The sequence below is a fragment of the Equus przewalskii genome, chromosome 7, assembly GCF_037783145.1.
Source record: "Equus przewalskii isolate Varuska chromosome 7, EquPr2, whole genome shotgun sequence".
NCBI classification, from domain to species: domain Eukaryota; kingdom Metazoa; phylum Chordata; class Mammalia; order Perissodactyla; family Equidae; genus Equus; species Equus przewalskii.
In genome coordinates this window covers 5,321,468-5,343,856 of record NC_091837.1, presented here as the reverse complement: position 1 = coordinate 5,343,856, position 22,389 = coordinate 5,321,468, and the positions used below count along the sequence as shown (strand labels likewise).

Here is a 22,389-nt window from a genome sequence, read left to right as displayed (position 1 = left end):
AACTTAGGGAAATTGAGCATGTGTTTTGAGAGTAACATCGGATCCAATCATTAGGTTGGAGAGAAGGGGAAGATGAGAGTGACAAGCAGAACTTCCTCAAAAATAAGCAAAACATGCATGTAAGTGAGAGGACATTTTTGCAGTAGCAGCCAGGTAAATCTAAACAAGGAGTTATTTGAGGATGCTCAGACAGCTTCTACTAGAGAGAGGGAGAATAGTTCGAGGGCGCTGCTATGAAGAGATCTGCAATCTTTTATTGTGGATCAAAGATTTAGAATATGTATACTGAAAAAATACCTTTGAAGGGAAGAGTGCCATTTTCCTTTAGTTCTGAAAAACTGCAATTTAAAAAAAGGGAGAAAAAATTAAACTACATAAAATACTTATACTAAGATATTAGAATTGCCATTGCAGATGAAAATAGCAGCAGCCGTTTATCACTGACGTGGGTGGATGCGCGTGTCAGTTGTGCTCTCCTCATCATTGGGCATTTGATGGGCCCTGCTGTTTTCCAAGCAGTGTTACAGCGATGGGAAATAGATCGTAAAGTGGGAGAGCAGTTGGTTTGAAATCTAAACACGTAATTGCAACTATGTGAGGCAAGCTATGTGATCACGGGCAAGTCAATTAGCCACTCTGAGTTTCAGTTTCCAGAACAGGAAAAGGGTTAATTATACCTCAGAGCGTTCCTGCAGCTGGCAGTGCTATTCAAATATAAAAAAGAACCCCTGTGAACCCAGAAGTGTAGACTCAGGATGTCCAGGGTCGGGGGGCCACATTCCCCATCCTCGTGCCAGTCTAAGAACATGTGTCGGAACACTAACTTGTACTCTGGGACCATACCTTTGTCTTGGATTGTCACCTCTCTATAGACACCAAATAAGACAATATGTACACAGCAATTCAGGCAACCCAGTATTTGATGACATGATTAATTTTATTTGTATAATTAAATACTATTTTTAAGGAAATGAATTTGGGAGTATAAAAACAATTTTTCAAACTTACTTGGACTATTTAATAGTACTTGCTCACGGAAGATATTCCAGTGATTTAAAAACAGAGCTACTCGCTGGGGATTAGGGGCAGGATGTTGAGAGGGGCCTTAAACCTTACTCCATGTACCCTGAACATCCACCTCCCCAAGTAGCTCCTAGAGCCCATTTGAAAAAGCACTCATCCAAAAAGGTAAGGAAATTACTCCAACAGTTCCCACTGTTCATGATCAATTTGCACATAAAAACCTTTTGGGGGAAAGTACATACAAGTGTCATTATGAGAGGTCAGAAAAGTAGTCATTGAATACAAAAGCTGTAGGTCTTACCTGAAGGTGGCCACAAAGGCCTGTGGGCCAGCCCAAGACAAAGGACCTCTTGGCACAGGTGTCAGCTTCTCCGAATTTGTCCAAACAGTTGGCAATCCATATGGTGTTCAGGGGTACTTTATTTTCTATTTTAAAGTTTTTTTTGTAACTAGAAAGACAACCAAACAAGACCTCTGTTAGTTTGTTTCTTAAATGTTATGGGAACAGCTGTGCTCATAGTAAGATGCCAGTTCTCACTGCCCCAGGTTGCAACGTGCCTCCTTTAGCTCTGTGACCCTCTGTGCTCGGCACAGTCAGGGCTTGGATGGGTCTTTACAAAGTGTGTGCCGAGTGACGCCTGGCCCAGGAAGGCCCTGAAAACACTTCCTCAAAGGCAGCAAATAGCCATTTTTCTGCATGTTGAGTATTGAGTACAGACCATACTCGACATTTTAGAGCTTTATTAGAGAACCATGAATTCATTTATTATTCATTTATTATTGTTATATTTGTTACTATATTCACATATATCATTTTATTTACTTAATGATTTATTATTATAATTAATTTATTATTTGTTCATGTCTTGCTTACTTTAAAAAGCATTTGAGTAGCTGAACAAAGATACATGATACATGATTTATAAAAATAATTATACAATTTTTTTATTGAGAATCAGACTAAAACAGCAATAAGCTTGGATCAGAGGGATTTAAAACACATTTTCAGCCTTAATTTTTTAAAAGATTTTCTAGCATTTAAGCATAGGTTATTTTAAATTTCCTTTATTAAGATTTCATTCATACCATTTTCTATCAGGTTCCGGATCAAACTGAAAAACTGTTAGCGTGTGGACTGAACTCAAAATTCAATCAATCAATCGATTGGCCCCACATCAGTGCCCAGGAGGTCTTACATGTAAGTCATGGAGATATTTCCCATTTATCTCTGAGGAATCGGAAGGTGATCGACTTTGTCAGCAGTGAAATGGTTTTCCAACAGTTTCTTCCTAATCTCCTTTGACCTCTGACATGGAAACCACTATATCTCTCGGTTAACTCACAAATTTAACACTCAGCCGAGCCTGAGATTTAGACGATACAAGTCCTCTGAAGGATGCCTAGGGAACACGGGCACGCCACTTCCGAATTGCCTCCTATTCAGAACCACATGTGGAAACGCTAAAGCTGAAATGAGATCCAAGACACCTCAGGTTCAAAAACCCCTAAGACTCTGCTGACTCATGGGACAGTTAAAGCAAAAAGGCTTCGATGGGATTTATGAAACGAAAATAATTCTGCAGGAAGCCTACCTGAAGGATGACCTAGATTCAAACTTTAGGGCACAGTGGATGCAAATACGCCTTGTGACACAGGTGGCTTCTTAGACATTTATTTCACATTTTTACCCTATGTTGATGTATTTGAAGATTTGTGTGAAACACAATCAATTCTCAGATAAAATAATTGTTCTAGATCGTAACTCTAAAAGCATTACGAAGCTAAAAATAGTCTACTGCCGATAGGAAAGAGAGACATGTGTCTACTTGTTTTTACAGATTTTAAAAGTTTTGTCTTGTAGATGTCCATGTGTGGAGACACCTAAGGTACTGTGTGGAAAATTCCAAATACGCGCACCTGAAAGAGTCGTTTCAATAATTCTCTCCAAAGTTCCATAAAGTCCCAAGATTATTCACTTCCTTGAAACTAAACCACGGAGTTGTCAAAAGCCCAGAGTATGGTTTTCAGTCTTCTGTAACATTTATTGAGCTCCCACCACATGCCGAGCACTATTTGACATATTTCACAAACATTACTTCACTTAATCCTCAATCCACTATATCTATTAGCTCCTTTTTATAGATGAGGAAATTCACAGAGAGATTAAGAAAATTGCCAAAAGCAAGAGATGGGCTTTGAAGCCAGACAGCCTAAGTCATGAGCCTACGCTCACAACCACTCGGCCTCCATGAGTGCTGACCTGGACAGTTCCATGTCCTGCCCTACTCATTGTTCCTACCTTCAGCCTCCATTCTTCCCCCAGAGCCATCAGGCTTTCTGACGGCATTGTTCTCTCATTTGAGAGTGAGAGGATCAATCTCCTGACATTCTATCAACAAAGCTAAATGCTAGCCTGGAAATACTGAAAATTTATTACAGCGAAGGCTTGTACTACAGTGGATTCTCCTGAGATCTCACCGCGTTTCTCTGCTCTCAGTGACTGACTCTTCAGATTATGTCAGTAGAAATGAGAAGGGATGAACCTTATGGAAACTGGCTCAAAGGGAGCAGGAGGAAAAAGGCAGTTTTTATTTCTACCGCGTGGGCCCTCACTATCGATCTGCTAAGATGATGGTATCCCTCTTGCTTTCTTCTACCTCAACTTGGACACGGGAGCATGAGCCCCGGTGAACTGTGGAAAGTCACAGATTCTAGGGAGATTCCCCTCATTCTAAGGCACAGGTGTTCCCTTAGATGCTGGGAGTAGGGGTCATGGTATCTTCTGCAAGAATCTTTGTAATGCCACTGATAATAAGCTAATAGTCATCTTCATCTTTTGACCTAAACAAAATTGGATTTCGTTGTTTCTATATTCTTTAATAACTAAATATGAGGACAGAGATGTCTGAGGGGGGGTGTGAGCTAAGTAAGTACAGTCTCTTCCTTTCTGTACGTTCTCCATGGGCCTCTACGAGTATTAGTATCTTATGAAGTAGCTGCTGTTTAAAAAAACAAGTTATAATTTCATTTGAAAAATAACTTCTTATTTAGCAGTCTAATGAATATCAAAAATGTTAACAAAGTTCCCATCTGACTTTAATTCTTGAGAACCAAAGTTTCTAATGTAGTATGAAAAAAATCTCCAAACAATTTCCACTGACTGTTATTAACATCCAGCACAACTGGAGAAATATAATTTCCTCACGAAGAAAGAACATATAAATCCCCTTTATTATTACACACAAACTAAAGTTCATTTAGTCTGACTAATATATATGCAGCAGTCAGTCAACTATTTACTCCCTTTGTGTTGGTTTCTGTAGCATCAACCTTGAGAAGAAAGAGTTTCCAACTGAAGCCTCAAGACACACTGAGGAAAAATGGAACCTAAGTCACTCCACCCCCTTCCCTGAGTAGAAAACACAGGCACTAAACTCAGGTGATTAACTTGAACAGATCGATCCAGGACATAACACACTCCTCCATCTGAGAGCGAGGCATGACAGAAAAGAAATAAGCGGCTTGTTGCGGGTGGCTATTTCATTGTAGTTGTTTCTTTGTGGGAAAAAAATGAATAAATTTTCTCATATGAACAGTAATCACGAATGTACCCAAATGTTTACTATGGAAATGATCTAGTAGCCAGCTTTCTAAAACCTGAGGTAAACTCTTGTACAAGATGGCAGCATTGAGTACTCCTTGCTTCCTGCTATGGACTGAATTGTGTCCCCAACTCCCACACTACCCCCCACCCCCCAATTCATACCTTGAAGCCCTAACAGCCAATATGTCAGTTTTTGGAGATAAAGCTTATAGGAGGTAATTAAGGTTAGATGAGGTCATAAAGGTGGGGTCCTAATCCAATAGGATTGGGAGGAAGAGAGAGAGCTCTTTCTCCACAGGCACACACTGAGGAGAGACATGCGAGCCCATGGGGAGAAGGCGGCCATCTGCAAGCTGGGAGGGGAGCTGTCATGAGGACCCGACCCTGCTGACAGCCTTATCTCAGACTTCCAGCCTCCAAAACCGTGATAAATTTCTGTAAATAAATAAATCTCTTTCCTTTGTGGTGAGGAAATGACTAACTCTCATCTGCTTGGTACCTGGTGGGAAATGGAACAGAATGCTCAGGGAACTGAAAAACAAATGAGAAGTCTAGCTATCAAAAAAAAATCAGAGGCCAAAATAAAGATAAGAAAATATTTTTAAGATGAGTGAAATTCCCTCCAGGTGTAGCCTAGGAGATGGTGATGTCATAAAGAGGACAGAGAGGAAAAGACTCTGTCCAGGGCTTGGCATGAGGGCCACTTGAAGCACTAATAATAAATAAATGAATCTCTGTAAATATGTTTCTGTGGTTTAAGCCCAGCAGTCGATGGTATTTGTTTTTGGCAGCCTGACCAGATGAAGACAGTTCCCTTATCAAAAATCTCTGCTCTCTCTAGATCAAGGTCTTCTGAAGCAAATCAAATGCCTTAGATCACCCACACTTTCCAACATTCCCAATGGATGTAGAAAGCATGTAGAAGTAATCTTTCAGGAACTGAGTCTCATAAACAAGAATATTATTGAATAAATTGATGGAGATTGTGTCACATCATGAAACCCTTGAGCAGACACAGAGAGCTCTCTGAAAAGCAGTATGTGAAAGATGGTGGGCATCTTCTGTGATAATGGACCAACCAAAATAGAAATTCAGCTCTGAAACGGATGCAATTTGCCAGGAGAAAAGAACACTGTATCAATATAAAGTGTTTTGAGCAGAGTACTGTAGGTTCTATCAGACCCGTTCAGAGGTTAGCAGTGTCTGAGACAAGAGGCTTCTGGTAGGAAAACAAAGGTCTCCTACTCTCCTAAATACTGTAATAATTACAAAGGTGAAAAAAAGAGTGAAGGAGAACGGATTCCCCTTAAAAATTGAATGTGAGTGGTCTGCAAAGTCCTGACAGGCAGGAGATGAGTGTTGTGGTTGCTTGCTTTTGTGTGTCTCAGGTTGAGCATGGAGGAATACAACATGGTGTGACAGGAAGAGCATGGCCCTGGGATGAAGGCAGACCTGCGGTGCAGTCTCTCCCACCATTTTCCTGTGTATGACATCGGGCCAGTTCCTGAGCCTTCCTCAGTCTTTGTCTTCCTATCTGAAGCCTGGAGATGATAACAGTACCTGCCTTGGAGGGCTACTGGGGAAATTAAACAAGCCATCTGTGATGCTCCTCGTGTGGTCCCAAGAATGCATCCAAGAAATTTCAGTTTCCTATACTAACCTTGCTTAAATAAAGAGATTGGTAACTAGTCTACATTTTTTAAAATAATGCCTCATTCCCTCTACCAGGAGCAGAGTGCTTTGAATGGACCTCATGCCAAGCCCTGAAAGGAATCTTTTTCTCTCTGTCCTCTTTATGACATCGCCATCTCCAAGGCTACATCTGGAGGCAATTTCACTCATCTTAAATATATTTTATCATCTTTATTTTGGCCTCTGATTTTTTTTTTTTTTTTGATAGCTAGACTTCTCATTTGTTTCTCAGTTCCATTTCTCACCAGGATGAGAGTTAGCCACTTCCTCACCACAAAGTTAAGGTTGATTTGAAGCATGAGAGAGAAACTAGGTGATTGTGGCATGTTCTGTGAAATCCAGACAAAAGAGAGAATAGAGGCAGCAGCACCACAGGTTGGGTAAGAGCCTGTGTGCTGAAATTAACAGACCTAGTTTCAAATGTGGACTCCACTAATTGCTAAGGTGGTGACCTGGGGAAAGGCAGCAGACCTCCGGGAATCAAGGTCCTCCGTAAGATAAGGAAAATGAGCCTATCTCACTGGGTAGTTGCAAGGTTCAGACAAGATTCAGTACATAAAGTCCTCAGCATAATTCCTGACAGAAAAAACTTCTGATAAATCATGCTTCTTATTGTTAACGTCGCTCAGGTTAAATATAGCATTTTGCAAGGTCAGTACTTGCGTGTCTTACCTATGACATGGCGTAACTAACTGAGAGCTAGCGGGGAGGGCAGCCAAGAAAAGAGTATTTGTTTACTCTAGTAATGAAAAAGCTTCTTGATATTTTGTTTGTTGAAATATTCTTTGTCTTTTATGGCTCTGAAGCAAATAAACAGATGACCTTGCACCCACCTACCTTTGGACATTAATTGAGCAATTACCATGTTCTAGGCTGGATATTGGTTACATTTGTGTCCAGGGTTGGGAAGAAAGTGTGCCCAACTGGTTCTGTCTCCAACATATATTCCAAATCTGTCTGCTCCTCTTCTCACTGCCACTCCCAAGATGGAGTCCTTGTCATATTTCATCAGAACCACTGCCTCCCTAACTAGTCTCCCTGCATCCACTCTTGCTTACCCACAATCTGCTATCTAGCAATAGACAGAACAATATGCTAAAAATATAAACCAGATATGGTCACTTGCTTAATTAAATACACTTCAGCATAATATTTCAACCCTTATTGTGGCCTGTGGAGACCCTGTGTGGCTGGACCCCTGCCCACAGTATCTTACCTGATATTGTGCCCCACACTGCAGGCTCCAGTCACATCAGCCTTTCCTGAACCCCTCCCTCCAGAGGGCTGAGTTGCACCCACTGAGTCCTGCTGGTCCCTCACCCTAGCAGGCTCAGCCACCTAGTCTAGGAATGTGGCTGCTTCTCACCCCATAGGTTTGGTTTAAATGCTGCCACATCGGAGAGGCCTTCATAGACAGCCCCTCTCTAGGATGGTCCCATTTTCTTCTCCACGTGGTACCCTCTTCTCTCTCTTATGAGAAGCACTAACTTCAATGTGTAATTTCCCTCCTCTTATTTTTATCATCTGTCTGGAAGCTCCAGGCAGGAGAGACCCTGCCTGTCACATTCTCAATCGTGTTCTCTACAGGGACACGGCACAGAACAAGACCTCTGTCGATACTTGTTGACTAAAGGGAGGATCAAAACATTTGCAAAAGCAAAAGAAGAAAACCACTTAATATTTTCCTACAGTAAGGGTTGGTGAAAACGCAATCTGATGGTAATCAGGAGAGCCTGTAGTGTACACGTACTTGGTGTTAGTTATCAGCAACAGATCGCTGAGCAAGAAGAGGTGCCGCTTCTGCCTCCTCCAGCCTCTTCTGAGTTCCACAGGGCCGTGGATCAGCAGGGTGCGGCCGGCACTCTCAGATGACGTAGCATTTTCACTGTGGGTGTCCACCTCAACAGAAGAGCTTTCCCTGCAATGCAGCAAACACCACAGGACAACCAATCACCCATCAAATACCTGATAGAGTTTTGTGCCAAAGGTCAAGGTTAACACGACACTAAAAATTAGCCTTGATCCCCAAAACAGAACTCTATAGCTCAAATTCAAGTCACCAAATTACAGAAAGTTATTAAAAAAGATGAGGGCACACAGGGAGTTGAGGTAGATGGAGAACGGTTTCAAGGACATGCCCCGGGGCATGCCAACTCTTAGAGGTGGGGAGAAGGGGACAGCAGCAAAGCAAAGATGGCCACGAGCTGTTGGGAAGGGGAGAACCAAGAGGCCAAAGATTGAGAATATTACAAGAAGGTAAAAAAAAAAAAAAAAAAACCCAAACCCCAGGACAATTTGTGGCCTGAGACAGATAAAATAAAGTGATCTGGAGATTTGTGAAAAAGTAATTGCAATTTAGTTTCATGTTAACATAAAAATTTGGATAACTGAAGATTCTGGAAAATTGACTCCAATCGTATCTAAATCAGTATTCAAGTTTTGGGGGGAAATTCTCAAAGATCAGCAAATAATACTGGAAACATCAAAAAGTTTCTAAACACAACAGGGTCTTAGATATTATTTTGTTGAGCTATAACTAAGCTCTAAGCTATGACTCTTTGGTCATAAAAGGTAAAACAACTAAATTTCACAGGACACAAAAACTCTTTCATAAGTAGGGAGATATTGTCATAGATCTACAGAAAATTCTCTCTCATGGAGCCAAGAAAGAGTCTCCCTTGAGTATGTAAAGCCTGCTTTCTGTGCTCAGCAGCACTGAACCTTGTGAACATGAGGAGCTTTTCATGAAAGCAGTGCTGAAGGTAAGAATCAGTTCCCATGTTTTAGGAGAAACAAAACAGAACACTTCCTGTGACTGCTAGTCCCTTTGGACGATCAAGAGTAGTATATTCAAAGACTACCTGCGGAGGTGAAGCCTTGAAGGACCACCTGAAAGCTCAAAGCGCTTTTTGATTGACCAAAACATCCCGTTTTCTTCAGTTCTTGGCACTGACTATCGAGCACGTCTACAGCACTTGGCAGAGCACCGTAAACTAGGCCCTGAAGCCTGAGGATTCTGAAGTTGTCAAGGTCACCGGCCGTTATGACGTCAGGGTTCTAAGGCGCATGCCATAACTGACAAACTGACATAACTGTTTCCCTGGTTTTACCTCCATCTTTTGAGTTTTTAAAATTAATCTATTTACTTTGAGACAACTGTAGATTCACAGGAAGTTGTAAGAAACAAGCCAGAGAAATTACATCAACCTTTTACCTGGTTCCCCCAATGGTACTATCTCTCTAAACTATAGTACAATACCATAATTAGGATAGTAGCATTGATACAGTCAAGACACAGGACATTTCCATCACCACAGGATCCTTTCTCTTCCTCTTTGACAGCCACATAGACTTCCCTCCCGCCACTACCACCTCTTTAATTCTGGGCAACCATGCCTCTGTTCTCCACGTCTGTAATGTTGCCATTTCAAGAATGTTACATAAGTGAGATCGTACAGTATGTGCCCTTTTTGGATTTGCTCCTTTCCACTCAGCAAAACTGGAGATTCATCTGGATTGTTACAGGTACTCACAGTTCGTTTCTTTGTATCTCTTAGTCGTATTCCATGATGGGGATATGTCAGTTTGGTTAAACAACTGTTGAGGGACTTCTGGGTTGTCTCCAGTTTTTGACTATTACAAATAAAGCTGCTACAAACATTTGTGTACAGGTTTTTGTGTCAACGTAAGTCTTCATTTCTCTGGGCTAAATGCCCAGGCATGCAATTGCCGGGTGGCGTGGTAGCTGTGTGTTTTGCTTTTTAAGAAACTGCCACACTGTTTTCCAGAGTGGCTGTGCCATTTCACAGTCTCACCAGCACTGTCCGAGTGATTCAGTTTCCCCACATTCACACCAGACCAGAGATGCTCAGGAGGCCACACTGCCTGGCCCAGAGACAGAGAATTTCTCAGAGGTTCCGGAGGCCTGATTTTTCTTCCTCCTTGTCAGCAGTTTGGGAAGAAGGTGCTGGGGTTGCTGCAGGCAAATTGCCCCCTCACTGCCACCATTGTTGCTGTTTCCAGTGGAGGTGAGTGTGGCAGTCTGTCCCGGGGACTTGGTCACTGAGGGTGGCTGAGTCAGCCCTGCCTGGGCCACAGACATGGTAGGGCACAGAGGGGAGTGTGCGGGCAGGATCCCAGCTCACTGTGAAGGAGGGTGGGGGCGTGGGGCAGAGCTGGGGGTGGATCTCCATCCCGCAGGTAAGTCACTCTCACGTGTGTGGGGAGTGAGGAGGTGAGGAGGAGAGGAGCCCAGGGCACGGGGGAGACTCAGACTCTGAGCCTTAAAGCTCTGCTGTGGAGACGGAGCTGCCCTATGTCTCTCTGTATCTCCTGAAACTTCCGTGGGGGCGGAGCGGATACAATCTAATCAGCCCTTGCTCTCTGTCTGCCCCTGGCTTCCCTGCCCTGGTCCTCACAGGGAGAAGGAGGAAGAGGAGGAGGGATGAGCTGCCCCAGGGGGTGGAGGTCCTGGCTCTTGATGACCCTGGGTCCTGGAGGTCAGCACAGCCCAGTGAGCGCACTGACAGCTGAACCCCTGGAGCCCTGGGTGGCTTCCCAGCAGGGAGGGACCATCTCAGGATTGTCCCACACTGTCCCACACGCCCTCAGACCCCACCCCACCCAGACTCTCTGACACACCTGGGCCCTCCGGTTAGAGGAGCACTGTTGTCCCGATGCTCTTCATGAAGCTGCTCCTGGTGTCAGAGAGGGACCTGGGCAGCTGGGATTCCAGACACAGGGTGTGTGGGTTGAGGGATGTCCTTGTCACAACAAAGAGGCCACAGCAGCTTGCCTTCAGCTGCATCAGCATAGCATTCACCATCACTTAGAGTGTCTACTAAAAGTCCCAATATAGAGATTATATCCTGTTTCCCTTTTTCACGGGCCCAAGGTGCACAAAACTCAATCACATATATTTTCTTAGCACTTTCACTATTAGTCACTAAAAGGTCTTTCTTTCATATTATTTTTTCTAAACTTGGTGTGCCAGTTTAAATCACACATCTCTCTTTCCATAGGCAGCTACTCGAGGGTAAATAATGTTTTTCCTTCTGGACCTACAAGTACCCTTTTATATCATCTGGAGTTAATCATTGTGTGTCTCTGTGTGTGTATTTTTATATTGAATATACACATTTAATTCTTTACATCATATTCTGATTTATTCTGGCTTTTTAAAAAATTTTAACTCAAAATGTTACTTTTACAATTTTGCAAAGTAAAATTATTTAAGTATTTTTAACTGGTTATCACTCCATCTACTATGCTATAGTTACAAATTCCCCTTGTGTTGGGCACTTAGGTTGCTGTCAGTGCTTTGCTCCTAGCATGGAACTTCCTGTCAGACTTTCTTGTGTCCTCATGCAGGAATGGTCCAGCTGCAGGCCAGGTACATGCACACTTAATTGCTCCATGTGCTGAGAGGCTTGCCTCCAGATGGACACACTTGTTTACACACCAGCTGTACATGGGAATCTGTGATTCCTCACATCCTCACTGGCATGTTATTATTATTTTTCATGTGCAGCATCATATATAGTACAGTACTTGCAGGTATAGTTTTGTTCTACACGATCAATGACTGAATGCCTCATTCAGACATAAATTGGAAATTATCAGAGAGTGCACAAGAGCGCCCATTTTCTCCTCCTCACCGCCTGATGCCTCCCTGCCCCACCTCGGTCCCTGGAACCTCTTTTTCTCTGTTAGGACTGGGTGAGATTCTGGCTGCCCCTTAGCCCATCTTATCCCACCAGACCCCTCTCCCTCTGCTGTTTACTCTGTCTGGGCAGCTCCTCCTGTAGGGACATGCATGGCTCACTCCACACCTTCTCTCAGGAGTCCCTCCCCTTCTCTTCGTTTCTAGTGTCACTGAGCACATGCTCAAGGGATTTTATCCACTCTGCGTCCTTGCAAATATCTTTCCACTGCCTCCACCCTTCAGTTGTCTTATCTATCGGGTCCTTCTTTGAAAAACTGCTGAAGCAATTGCAGTCAAATTTTCAAATGTTCCCTTTATGATTTGTGCCTTGAGTTTATTTTAAAAAATGCTTCCTACTTGAGATAGTTATTATTTTCCTGTATTTTAACTAGAGGTTGCATGCTTTCAATGTTCTCTTTTAGGTTATTAACACATTTGGTTTTCATTTATTAATACTGTGATTTATGTACCTCACTTAATTTTTCTCAACAGAGTGAGCAAAATTTGCGAGAACGTATAATAATAAACCCATCCTACGGTAGCTATTTTTTAAAAAGTACCTGTATAACAATGCCAAGACTCGTAATACAATGATTTAATTACAATTGCTTTGTACACTACTACAGCATCTGTTCTTATTTCCTTGTTTTTGAAAATTATCTTGTCTTTTCTGTAATTTTTCCATGTAAATTTTCAAATAAGTTGGACACATCTCTAAAATATCACTGTCATTTTAACTGCACTGTATCACGTTGGTAGAATCATACTGTGACACCGCCATCATTCAAATGGGATTCATACAACCCATTGCCGTGGCATATCTCTCCTTTTGCACTGGATTTTATGTACTTTGATATTGTTTTACATTTTTTCCTATGTAATTTGTCACACCATTTCCTAATTAATTTATAAAATTAGTTATTATAGACGATCTGTGTTTTATTTTTCAAGATAGAAAAGAAACGCCAGTGATCCCTCACCTCAAGGAGGTGTTCAGAGGGAGGTGCCTCTGTGGGGGCTGCAGGACCCAGTGGTGACAGGAGAGCAGATGGTGAGGGAGAGGCCTGGGCACAAGAGCATCATTCCTGCAGGAGCCGGGGACCTGTGTGAGACCCGAGGCTGCTGGGTCGGCTCCAGCGCAGTCTCTAGGTCCTTCTTGTTTCTGACATGACTGGAGTCACCCTCCCTCTGTCCCCATCACTGTCTCTCTGGAGAGACTGGGTGCCCTGGACAAGGAGCTCCTGCCTGTGTGAACATGACCAGGCAGAGACTGTGTCATTAGGAATGGCTCAGTCCACAGCTGGCATGAGATCTTAGGGGATATCCTCAGACCATCACACCTGCGTGGGGGGGCTCAAGCCCTCAGGTGCTGGTGACAGAAGTGACAACAATCACAGGGGAGTGACGGTGTGGTTAGGGGCCCCAGGGGATGGTTTGTGTCTCACTTCATCCTGGGCACACAGCACTGTGTGCATTGAGGTCTCTGTCATATGTGTGACAGTAAGAATCACCTCATCCTCAGGCTGGAGCCCACAGGTGGTAAGAGAGGGGAAGTTGCCTGACTTAGAGACAGACTCATCTGGAATCTCTGAGGGCTGAGTACTTCCAAGAGTCAGAGTTTTGGGGCAGCACCACTAAGAGCTGGAACCATAGATATTATAGGATCCAATGTCACTGCTGCTTCCAGAGTCCCTGACTCTCAGGATGGCTGAGACAGCAAAGACTATACTCAGGACCCTGAAATGAAGGACATAGAGTCATAGAGATGGAGAGTCAGGGCCGTGGCCACAAGACAAGCTGAGCATCTGCATAAAAGAAAGCTCCATATATGTTTCCAGGGACCCTCCCCTGACCTTAGAATGCAGTCACCTGTTTAATGAGTGAGAGGGGTGAGGCTAGGGGTCCAGACCATGGTGGAGATGCCCAGAGCTCTCTCTCTAGCTCCCAGCTGAGACAGAGATGCTCAATTATCCCTCATCCCTTCCTTCACTCTGTTGGAAGCAGGAGCCCTTCATTTAAATTATCCCCCATCCTCCCACTGTCCCAGCTGTCTGTGAACCAAGACTCAATCCCCTTTGCCTTGGAGTTTGTTTTAGGGGAGTGTGGGGCTGGTGAACTTCTGATGTGGGCACATCTGGGGCATTAGGAGGAAGAATGTGCTGGGCCCCAGGGAGCACTGAGCAGAGGGCACAGCTAAGCAGCCAGGTCACAGCTGGGGTCACAGCTGTGGTCTCACCACATGTGATTCAGACACATGCCCACAGCACTCCCTGCTGGCCCTGGTACACTTTGCACCATGTCTGAATTCAATGTCACCTCCTGCCTGAGGAGGGGCATCACCTTCCTAAGCATTGTTTTTCCACTGTCCCCTCCTCACAAAGGGGAGGCACCCTCAGCCCAGGCCCTCACTCGGCTGCAGCCTCCTCACCACACAGATCCCTCAGTTTCACAGAGAGGCCTCCTCAGATGGTGGACTCACTGATGCCCCTTCAGTTGTTACACAGTGGAGGGCGGGGCCCTGAGAACTGGCCCCTGAGGGAGAATTTGTGCTGCTTGGCCCCAGCAGAAGGACAGAGGCCCTGAGACCACATATCACTGTTTGGGAAGCTGGCGGGGCTGTGCCTCTCTCTGACCCCGCTTTCCACTGAGGCAGGTGCAGGCCCCTGGACCCTCCTCCTTCATACCTCTCACGTCCACACCTGATCGGGATGGGGGGCCGTCAACAAGAAACAATGTAGGAAGTTACTGAGAGGAGGCCACTCTTCATCACCAAAAAGCAGAGGTCTCCTGCTCTGGAACCCACCTCTCAGCACAGCTGTCCCATGATGATGCTAGGGCTGGAGCCCTGGGACCTAAGGGGATGGGTCTCCAAGAAGAGGGCAGGGTCCTCAGGATGGCACTGAGGCCTGATGGGAGGGAGAGGCTGAGGAGTGAAGGGGGTAAGGAATGAGACTCCCAGGAGACAAGGAAAGCAGGCTTCGAGCAATGAGCCTTGGCTGAGTGACAGGAGAAGGGAGGCTTCACACCATGGTCTGTCTCATGGGGGACACTCATGTCAGAAGGTGACAATGGACCCCGCAACAGAGTGGATGGAGCTGCAGTGATGGGCTATTTTGAGGAGGGGTCATGCTAGACGTGCGGGAGATCTGCACAGCCACCTCTGTTTATCTGCACCGCACACCTTCTCAAGGAAAACATTCAGAAAGTTATATTTTCTACAGTTTTTATTTAATTTCTCTCTCTCTCTTGCTTACCCACACACACTAACATATGTAGAAATGTGGGGTGAATGAGTTATGATGGGCATTTCCACTGTAGCTCTTCATACCATGAGTGACACCAACTCTGTTTTAAACTTGGCAACTCTCTCATTTTGGGCCTAGAATTTCATGCATTCTGTGTGTGGTCACTTCTCTTCCTATGGGCAGTTTTTACGAACCGATCGTTAGAATGTGTGTGATTGAGTCTCAGTTTATTAACTAGAACACACATTTACTGTTACACTTTTGGGGGTTCTCTAAAATACTCTATTTACAAAAGAATTATGTATTTTTTTACTGAACCCCTTCACCACAACAGAAATGCACTGGTGAAAATATTGTGCTTATGTCTTTCTTAATTCTTCAGTTAATAGTCAGCCTTTCACACTCACAATGACAAAGGAATTGCTGAGTTAATTCAGAGACAGAAAGTTCACTAAGTACATAGTTTTGCATACAGAGAAAATGTAGGTAATATATAGAGATGATGAAGGAAGAATTTACACAATTTGATAATTATTATAGATATAAATATGAGTATTAAAATTCCATTTACAATGATTTTATTGTCCAGATGTGTCCAGATGTGTTGAAGTTTAATATCAAATAAATATTATATCTATTTAACATGTACAATGTAATGATTTAGTACACATATATCTTGTAAAATGGTTACCAAAGTCAAGTTAATTAACAAATCCTTCACCTACCATAGTAGCTTTCTTTTTGATGGGAATACTTAACATAAACTCCATTTTCAACTTTTAAGTATTCAATACAGTATTATTAATTATAGTCACTATTCTTTACTTCAGAAATTATTGATCTTACAACTGAAAATGTGTAGCCTTTTCTGCTTTTCATTTAATCCAGATCAAATTTTAAATTGTGTATCCTAGAAATACCAGGTGCTCAGGAACGATAGAAATGGTTGGATTGGTATTTCAGATAAAAAATGTACCTGTGTTTATTCTCATATGTCAGCTATTAGGCTTCTCGCTCTGAAATTTTCACTCTCAACTAGCTGGGATGCGGGTCATTTTCCTACATATTACATTTTCCAAAGATGGAGAACAATAATTATGACACTGGCATTCCATCTGCTTTTCCTCTGAAGAAGATTCACCCTGAGCTAACATCTGTGCCAATCTTCCACTATTTCATATGTGGGACACCACCGCAGCATGGCTGATAAGTGGTGTAGGTCTGTGCCCAGGATCAAAGCCACGAACCCGAGACACCAAAGTGGAGCACACCAAATGTAACCACTACACCATGCGGGCGGCTCCCCTGGATTGCATTTTTGAACCAAACTATTTCCTCTATAATGACACACTTCTAGATGTAAAAACACACATGTAGGTAGCAGCAGGTGGACTCCATGGTGTAGGGCGTGAGTTCTATGCGAAAATACCATGATGACTCGTCCCAGCAGTTCTGTGGTGATGGACACCTTGCCCTCCATTCTGTCGCTCTGTCAGTGAGGAGGTCAAATTTCATAGCAGATGAAAAGTTTTCAGCTCCATTGCTACAGTCCTACAAGAGGGGAAATGTGAGCTCCTGCTCTAGCAGCATGTGCATATGGATTTTGTGAATGCTGTCACAACAAATGGGCTAGTTAACTTTTCTCAAAATATTTGACATTATTTTTCATGTTCCCTTCTCCAATATGTTATGAAGAATTATAAATACATCTTATAATGTTTATTCCTCAATTTATCTCTTTAGAACTTTTCCTCATTTAGAAAAATGTACAGTTTTTAAATTCCAATCTTGAACACTCTCACCTAGGAAATACAAACAGTGGGGACACATCCAGACTGCTCTCATCACATGCAGAATCTTGAACCATCCCAACAATAGACAGTACAGACAAACCAGAGTGTGGGGATGAGAGTAGGAATGAGATTGTGAAGCGATTTCCTGCTGGTCTAACGTCTGCTGGTTATCCTCCCTAGAGATAGAGTCTGTTGAGAAAGGAAATGACAGCAAGAACATTTCCAGTTTTCTCTGAAAACCGCATGTGGAGATGGAGTTAAGACACGAAGACCCAGAGGGAGGGATGAGAAGTCCCTGGGGACTCAGGAGCAGAGGAGAGATCAGGAGGGATGCGCGTGAGGGATGCTGTCAGTGACGGTCTGTAGAAGTTGTGAGCAAATTGCTGTGTGGGCTGGTTCAGAGAGAGGAAAATGTGTCTGTGACCAGGGTGAATATTAATACACTGGCTGTAGATACGTCACTAGGAACACAAGCTCACAGTCTGTGAAGTAAGATGAGGATGAGGATGGATGTGGTTACACTGCTCAGCACTTAGCGTGTTCTCAGCAGAAGCAGCACTTACTTTTGCTCATTCCCTGCAGACTCCGTGGGACGTGCCCTTGGGCTCTGTGACCTCATCATCTGTGTGATCCTGGGATGCCATGTGCTGGCTCAGGTAACAGGCGCATCCTGCACGTTTCTCCTTCCTCTGTTCATGGATAAATCTGGCTGCGGAGGAGTCTCCTGGCCAGAGGCCTCCACAGGAGCTTCTCACTGAAAAGAGCCTCAGAGCCAAGGTCTGTGGGCCTGGGGATTTTTGTCTCACTTCCTCATTGTCTGAGACACTGTGAGTAACCAGAGCTGCTCCCACTGCTATCAGCTGTAGCACAGTAATAGTCAGCCTCGTCCTCAGCCTCGAGCCCAGAGATGAGCAGAAGCCCTGCATTGGACGAGGTGTCTTTGGATCCAGAGAAGCGGCTGGGACCCCGGAGCCTTGGTGCTTAACTGAGTCTGAGTAGAAACTCAGGAGATATCGGGCAGGGCTCCCTGGCTTCTGCTGGTACCAGAATATGAGAGAGCTGCCAAGACTGATGTCACTGCTCAGGGTGCAGGTGAGTCTGGCTGATGCTCCAGGAGATGCAGAGAGGGAGGATGGCTGGGTCAGCACAGACTGGGAGAGGGAACCTACAGACAGAGACACATGTGGGTGCTGGGGCAGGGGCCAGAGTTGAGCTGCTTGAGATTCTGAGCCAGAGAGGCTGACACAGAGTGTCAGCTGCTCTGGGTCCCTGAGGCCTGTCCCTACCTGTGCAGTGAGAGAGGAGCACGAGGATGAGAGGAGTCTAGGCCATGGTGCACACAGCCCCTGGTCCCCACCGTGGGGCTGGGCTGCCCCAGGCCTCCTTTTCTTCTCCACCCTCTGCCACAGGTGGGGCTGTCCATGCAAATGAGTTTCCATCCTGTGACTGCCCAGAACCTCCCTGAGCCCTGGTGCTGGAGCTCAGCTCACACCACACACTGAGGAGGATGGAGGTCGGCTTCACCCCTTGGGAGAGCCCTGGGAGGAAGCCCCTGCTGAGACAACACAAAGGTCCCTGCTCAGGGGTCTCTGCCAGGCCAGAGAGGACACAGCTGCTGAGTTCCCATCAGTGAGCACAGGGCCCAGCTCTCATTCCTAGGCTACTTTGAGTGAATGGTCCTCACAGAGCAGCTGTGTAGGGACCACAGGGCAGTCCCACAGCATCCCCTGCTGATCACAGGTCACACCCCTCACCATGGTCCAAAACCCTGAGAGCCCAGCTGGTTCTGCAGGTCACCAGCTCACTGCCTCTGTTCACACATCCGTGGTCTGATTCCTGGAACATGGGATTCCAATACAGCGTGTGTGATTACTGTGGTTATCTTATTCCCAGAAGGAGTCTCTGTCTGTGGAAGATTCAAAAATGTACAGAAATGACAACTTAAGTTGTTAGTGCCCCCGGAGAATATTCTGCAAACATCACAGCCTTTTATTTGCACGTGCTTTGGAATATGCATACATTTTTAGTGTTCCGTCTCATGTGATAAGGTAATGATTCCAAGGACTCTCATATAAATTTCTTGGTGTTTAATCTCCAACATTTTAGCCAATTTACTTGTTGAGCTAAGAGACAAATCAAAGAAGCACAATGAATCCTAATAGTCGAGCTGTGCAGCTCCCATCACGCCATCTTGTATTAGAGTAAAGTCCAACCCGGGAGAGAAAGTCTCAGACCCTCATTTGTTGGCTTTCTTCATCCATTTCTCCCTGCTCAGAATCATCTTTTCTATGGACACACAGCTTAGAAACCCCATCATTCTTTCTTTACACCTTTACGCACTAAGGTACTTTGTAGGATTTGGGGTCAAAAAGTTGAATATTAGAATTTCCTTGACTTTGTGCTGGACCATGAGCTCTATATTTAGCATCTTGTTGGCAAATGGCTATCTTACATGTTGTTAAGTGAAATGTTATCTGACACTCACCAAGCTCGCCCATAGTCTTCAGTTTATTTGCTCACAAAGCTTGTCTCCTGTGCTCAGCATTTGCTCCCCCATCCACCTGCTCCCTGAGGGCTCTTTATTCAGCACCTGCAGGCTCATCACCCTCCACTTTCCCTGCAGGAGCCGGTGGAATCCGGTCCGTCTCACTGGTCACCTTCCAGAGGACTCAAGCACTGTCTCTCCTGTTCTACAGACAGTAAGATCAAGGTTATTACTCAGCATCTCCTCTCAAATCAGCTCAGATCTCAAACTCAAAATGTCCAAAAAGCAGAAATCTTTATCTTTGCTTCAGATCTGCACCTCTTCCTGCTTTCCCATTCAGAAGATTTCAGATATTCATTCAACAAGGATGTGTTATGTCTGTCTTCTGTTCCAGGAAGTTTTTTGGGCACTGTAGATACAGAGTGACAGAACAGGGGAAAAATTCTATTCACTTGGAGCTTGGATCCTGGTGTGGGAAACACACAGTGAACAGAATCACAGAAGAATGTCATCATGTGGCTGACACCACCCTGGGAAGTTTTCAATCTGGAGCCCACTCCTGAACGCCAAGAACCCTTCACCTCACCCGGCACATGGACACTGAAGTCCTGGATGTTGTGTCCACAGCCTCCCCCTGGTCCTCACCCCTCCCTGCCCGTTCCAGGTCCCTGAGTGCAGGTGCCCATCCCTGATCACCCGGCCACGCAGAGCCCCTCAGTGTGGTCTTATCCACCATCTTGTCCACTATATTTCATTCTTTACACTGTATTCAGAGGGATATTGCAAACCCATATGTCTGATAAAGGCACCTCCCTGCTTAAAAATCTTCCATGGATTCCCTTCTTATCAAGATGAAGTAAATATATTAGGTGCCACATTCAAGGTCTCTCTCGACATGGCCATCATGTCTTCCCCTGCCTCCTGCCTCACCTCCCCCTTCTGCAGCCTCTACAAAAGCACAAGCAGGTCTCTTTTGCAAAGGGGACACTTAACCCTGGACCACAGTGTTCCCTCCTCTGGGGGACTTTCTTGTCCTCCTGTCGCTCTCTTGTCCCTCTTCCTTGAGGACAGGCTCACATATCACCTGCTGGATGAATTTTGACCACACTGAGTGGAGCGACAATTTGTTTTTACTATAATTATTTACAAACAAATTTCCAAACCTAGAACTTTAACCACCTGCGTGCATATTTTTTAACTAAAATTCAAGGATAGAAATACTGAACAAAGAATACAAGTATGATTCTTTCTGTCATTATTTTTCCTTATTAATTGAACCTATTTACACTCCTCAGAGCAGTGGTTGTGTATTAGGCAATTACTGTTTCTTCAAACATTCAATCTTCCCAACTTTGAGAAAACTATCATCCGTGGATTGAGCCAGACATCCAGGATAAGTGGAGAGGCGTGGAGATTTGGTAGCATTTGAATTCAGAGTGTCCTTAATGATGACGCTCTGTGAAATGAGAGCCTGGAGAACTGTTCTTCATGATTATTTAATTTGAAAGCTGTGGTGGACTTGGTCTTCCCTGCGTGTGGTCTAACTCTGTAATCTGTGCGCCCCTTGCAGCACCAAGGACACTAAACTTGTAACAGTTTCCACGATGCTACTTCCCTGACCACATCGTGTTTCTTTATCCAGTTTGTAATGGAGCACTTCTAATACGGAACCCTTCACAATGACTTAGCATGAAAATTTAGTTTTGATTTTGTTTGTTTACTATCTAATCACAGGGTAAGAAGCTTCCATTTTATTCCCAATCTCCTGAGAAATTGTTTTAAAATCACAAAGAGGTGTTGAAGTATGGATCAAATTTTTTTTCCCTTGGGATAATCATGGTTCTTCCTTTAATGGATCACAGAGTTATAGTATGCAATAATGAACATTGACCATAGCCTCATCCCAAATATAAGACTTCATTTGATTCAAGTTAGTCATAAATATAAAGGTTAATATCATAAAGATTCTAGAAAAATTATAAAATAACATCTTCATGTCATTGGAATAGACAAAGTTTTCTTAGATAGGACACAGACATTTTCAATCAATACAGAAAAATGTAACAAATTACACTATGTAAATTTAAAATAATATTTTATTGAGGTCACATTGGTCTATGACATTGTGTAAATTTCAGGTGTAGCTTATTAGATTTCAGCTTCTGTACAGACTGCATCAAGTTCACCACCAAGTGTCTAGCTTCCGTCTGTGACCATACACAAGTGTCTCTTTACCCCTTTCACCCTCCCCCTGCCCCTTTCCCCTCTGGTAACTGTGAATCTCCTCTGATTATCCATATGTGTGTTTGTTTATCTTCCACATATGAGTGAATTCGTACAGTATTTGCCTTTCGCTGTCTCATTTATTTAGCTTAGCATAATACCCTCAGTCTCCATACATTATGTCACAAATGGCACAACTTTGTCATTTTTTATGACTGGGTAGTAGTCCACTGTGTACATATATACCCCATCTTCCTTATCCATTCTTCCACTGATGACCGCTTACATTGCATGCAAATGCTTCCTATTGTGAATAATGCGTCTATGAACATAAGAGTGCATATATCTTTTGAATTCATGTTTTCATGGGTTTGGATAGACACTCAGAAGTGGAATAGCTGAATCATAAAGTATTTCTATTTTAACTCTTTGAGATATCTCCAGAGTGTTTTCCCTGGTGACTGCCCCAGTTTGCTTTCCCATCAGCAGTGTACGAGGGTTCCTTCTTCTCCACATCCTCTCCAACACATACATCTTGTCTTTTTAATAATAGCCATTCTGAAGAGTGTGAAGTTATGTCTCATTTTAGTTTTCATTTGTATTTCCCCAATAATTAGGTT

General features: G+C 43.9%; 1 long non-coding RNA gene across 1 annotated transcript in view; it reads right to left on the bottom strand.

Moving 5' to 3' along the window:
• Window positions 1-22,389, bottom strand: part of LOC139084664 (uncharacterized) — a 64,823-nt gene that overhangs the window by 5,051 nt on the left and 37,383 nt on the right. Inside the window, exons 3-6 of the long non-coding RNA XR_011542217.1 lie at window positions 9,181-9,650; window positions 8,070-8,237; window positions 1,325-1,472; window positions 298-338 (exon numbers count right to left, since the gene is read on the bottom strand). This is a non-coding gene — a long non-coding RNA (uncharacterized lncRNA). The remainder of the gene's footprint in view (window positions 1-297; window positions 339-1,324; window positions 1,473-8,069; window positions 8,238-9,180; window positions 9,651-22,389) is intronic.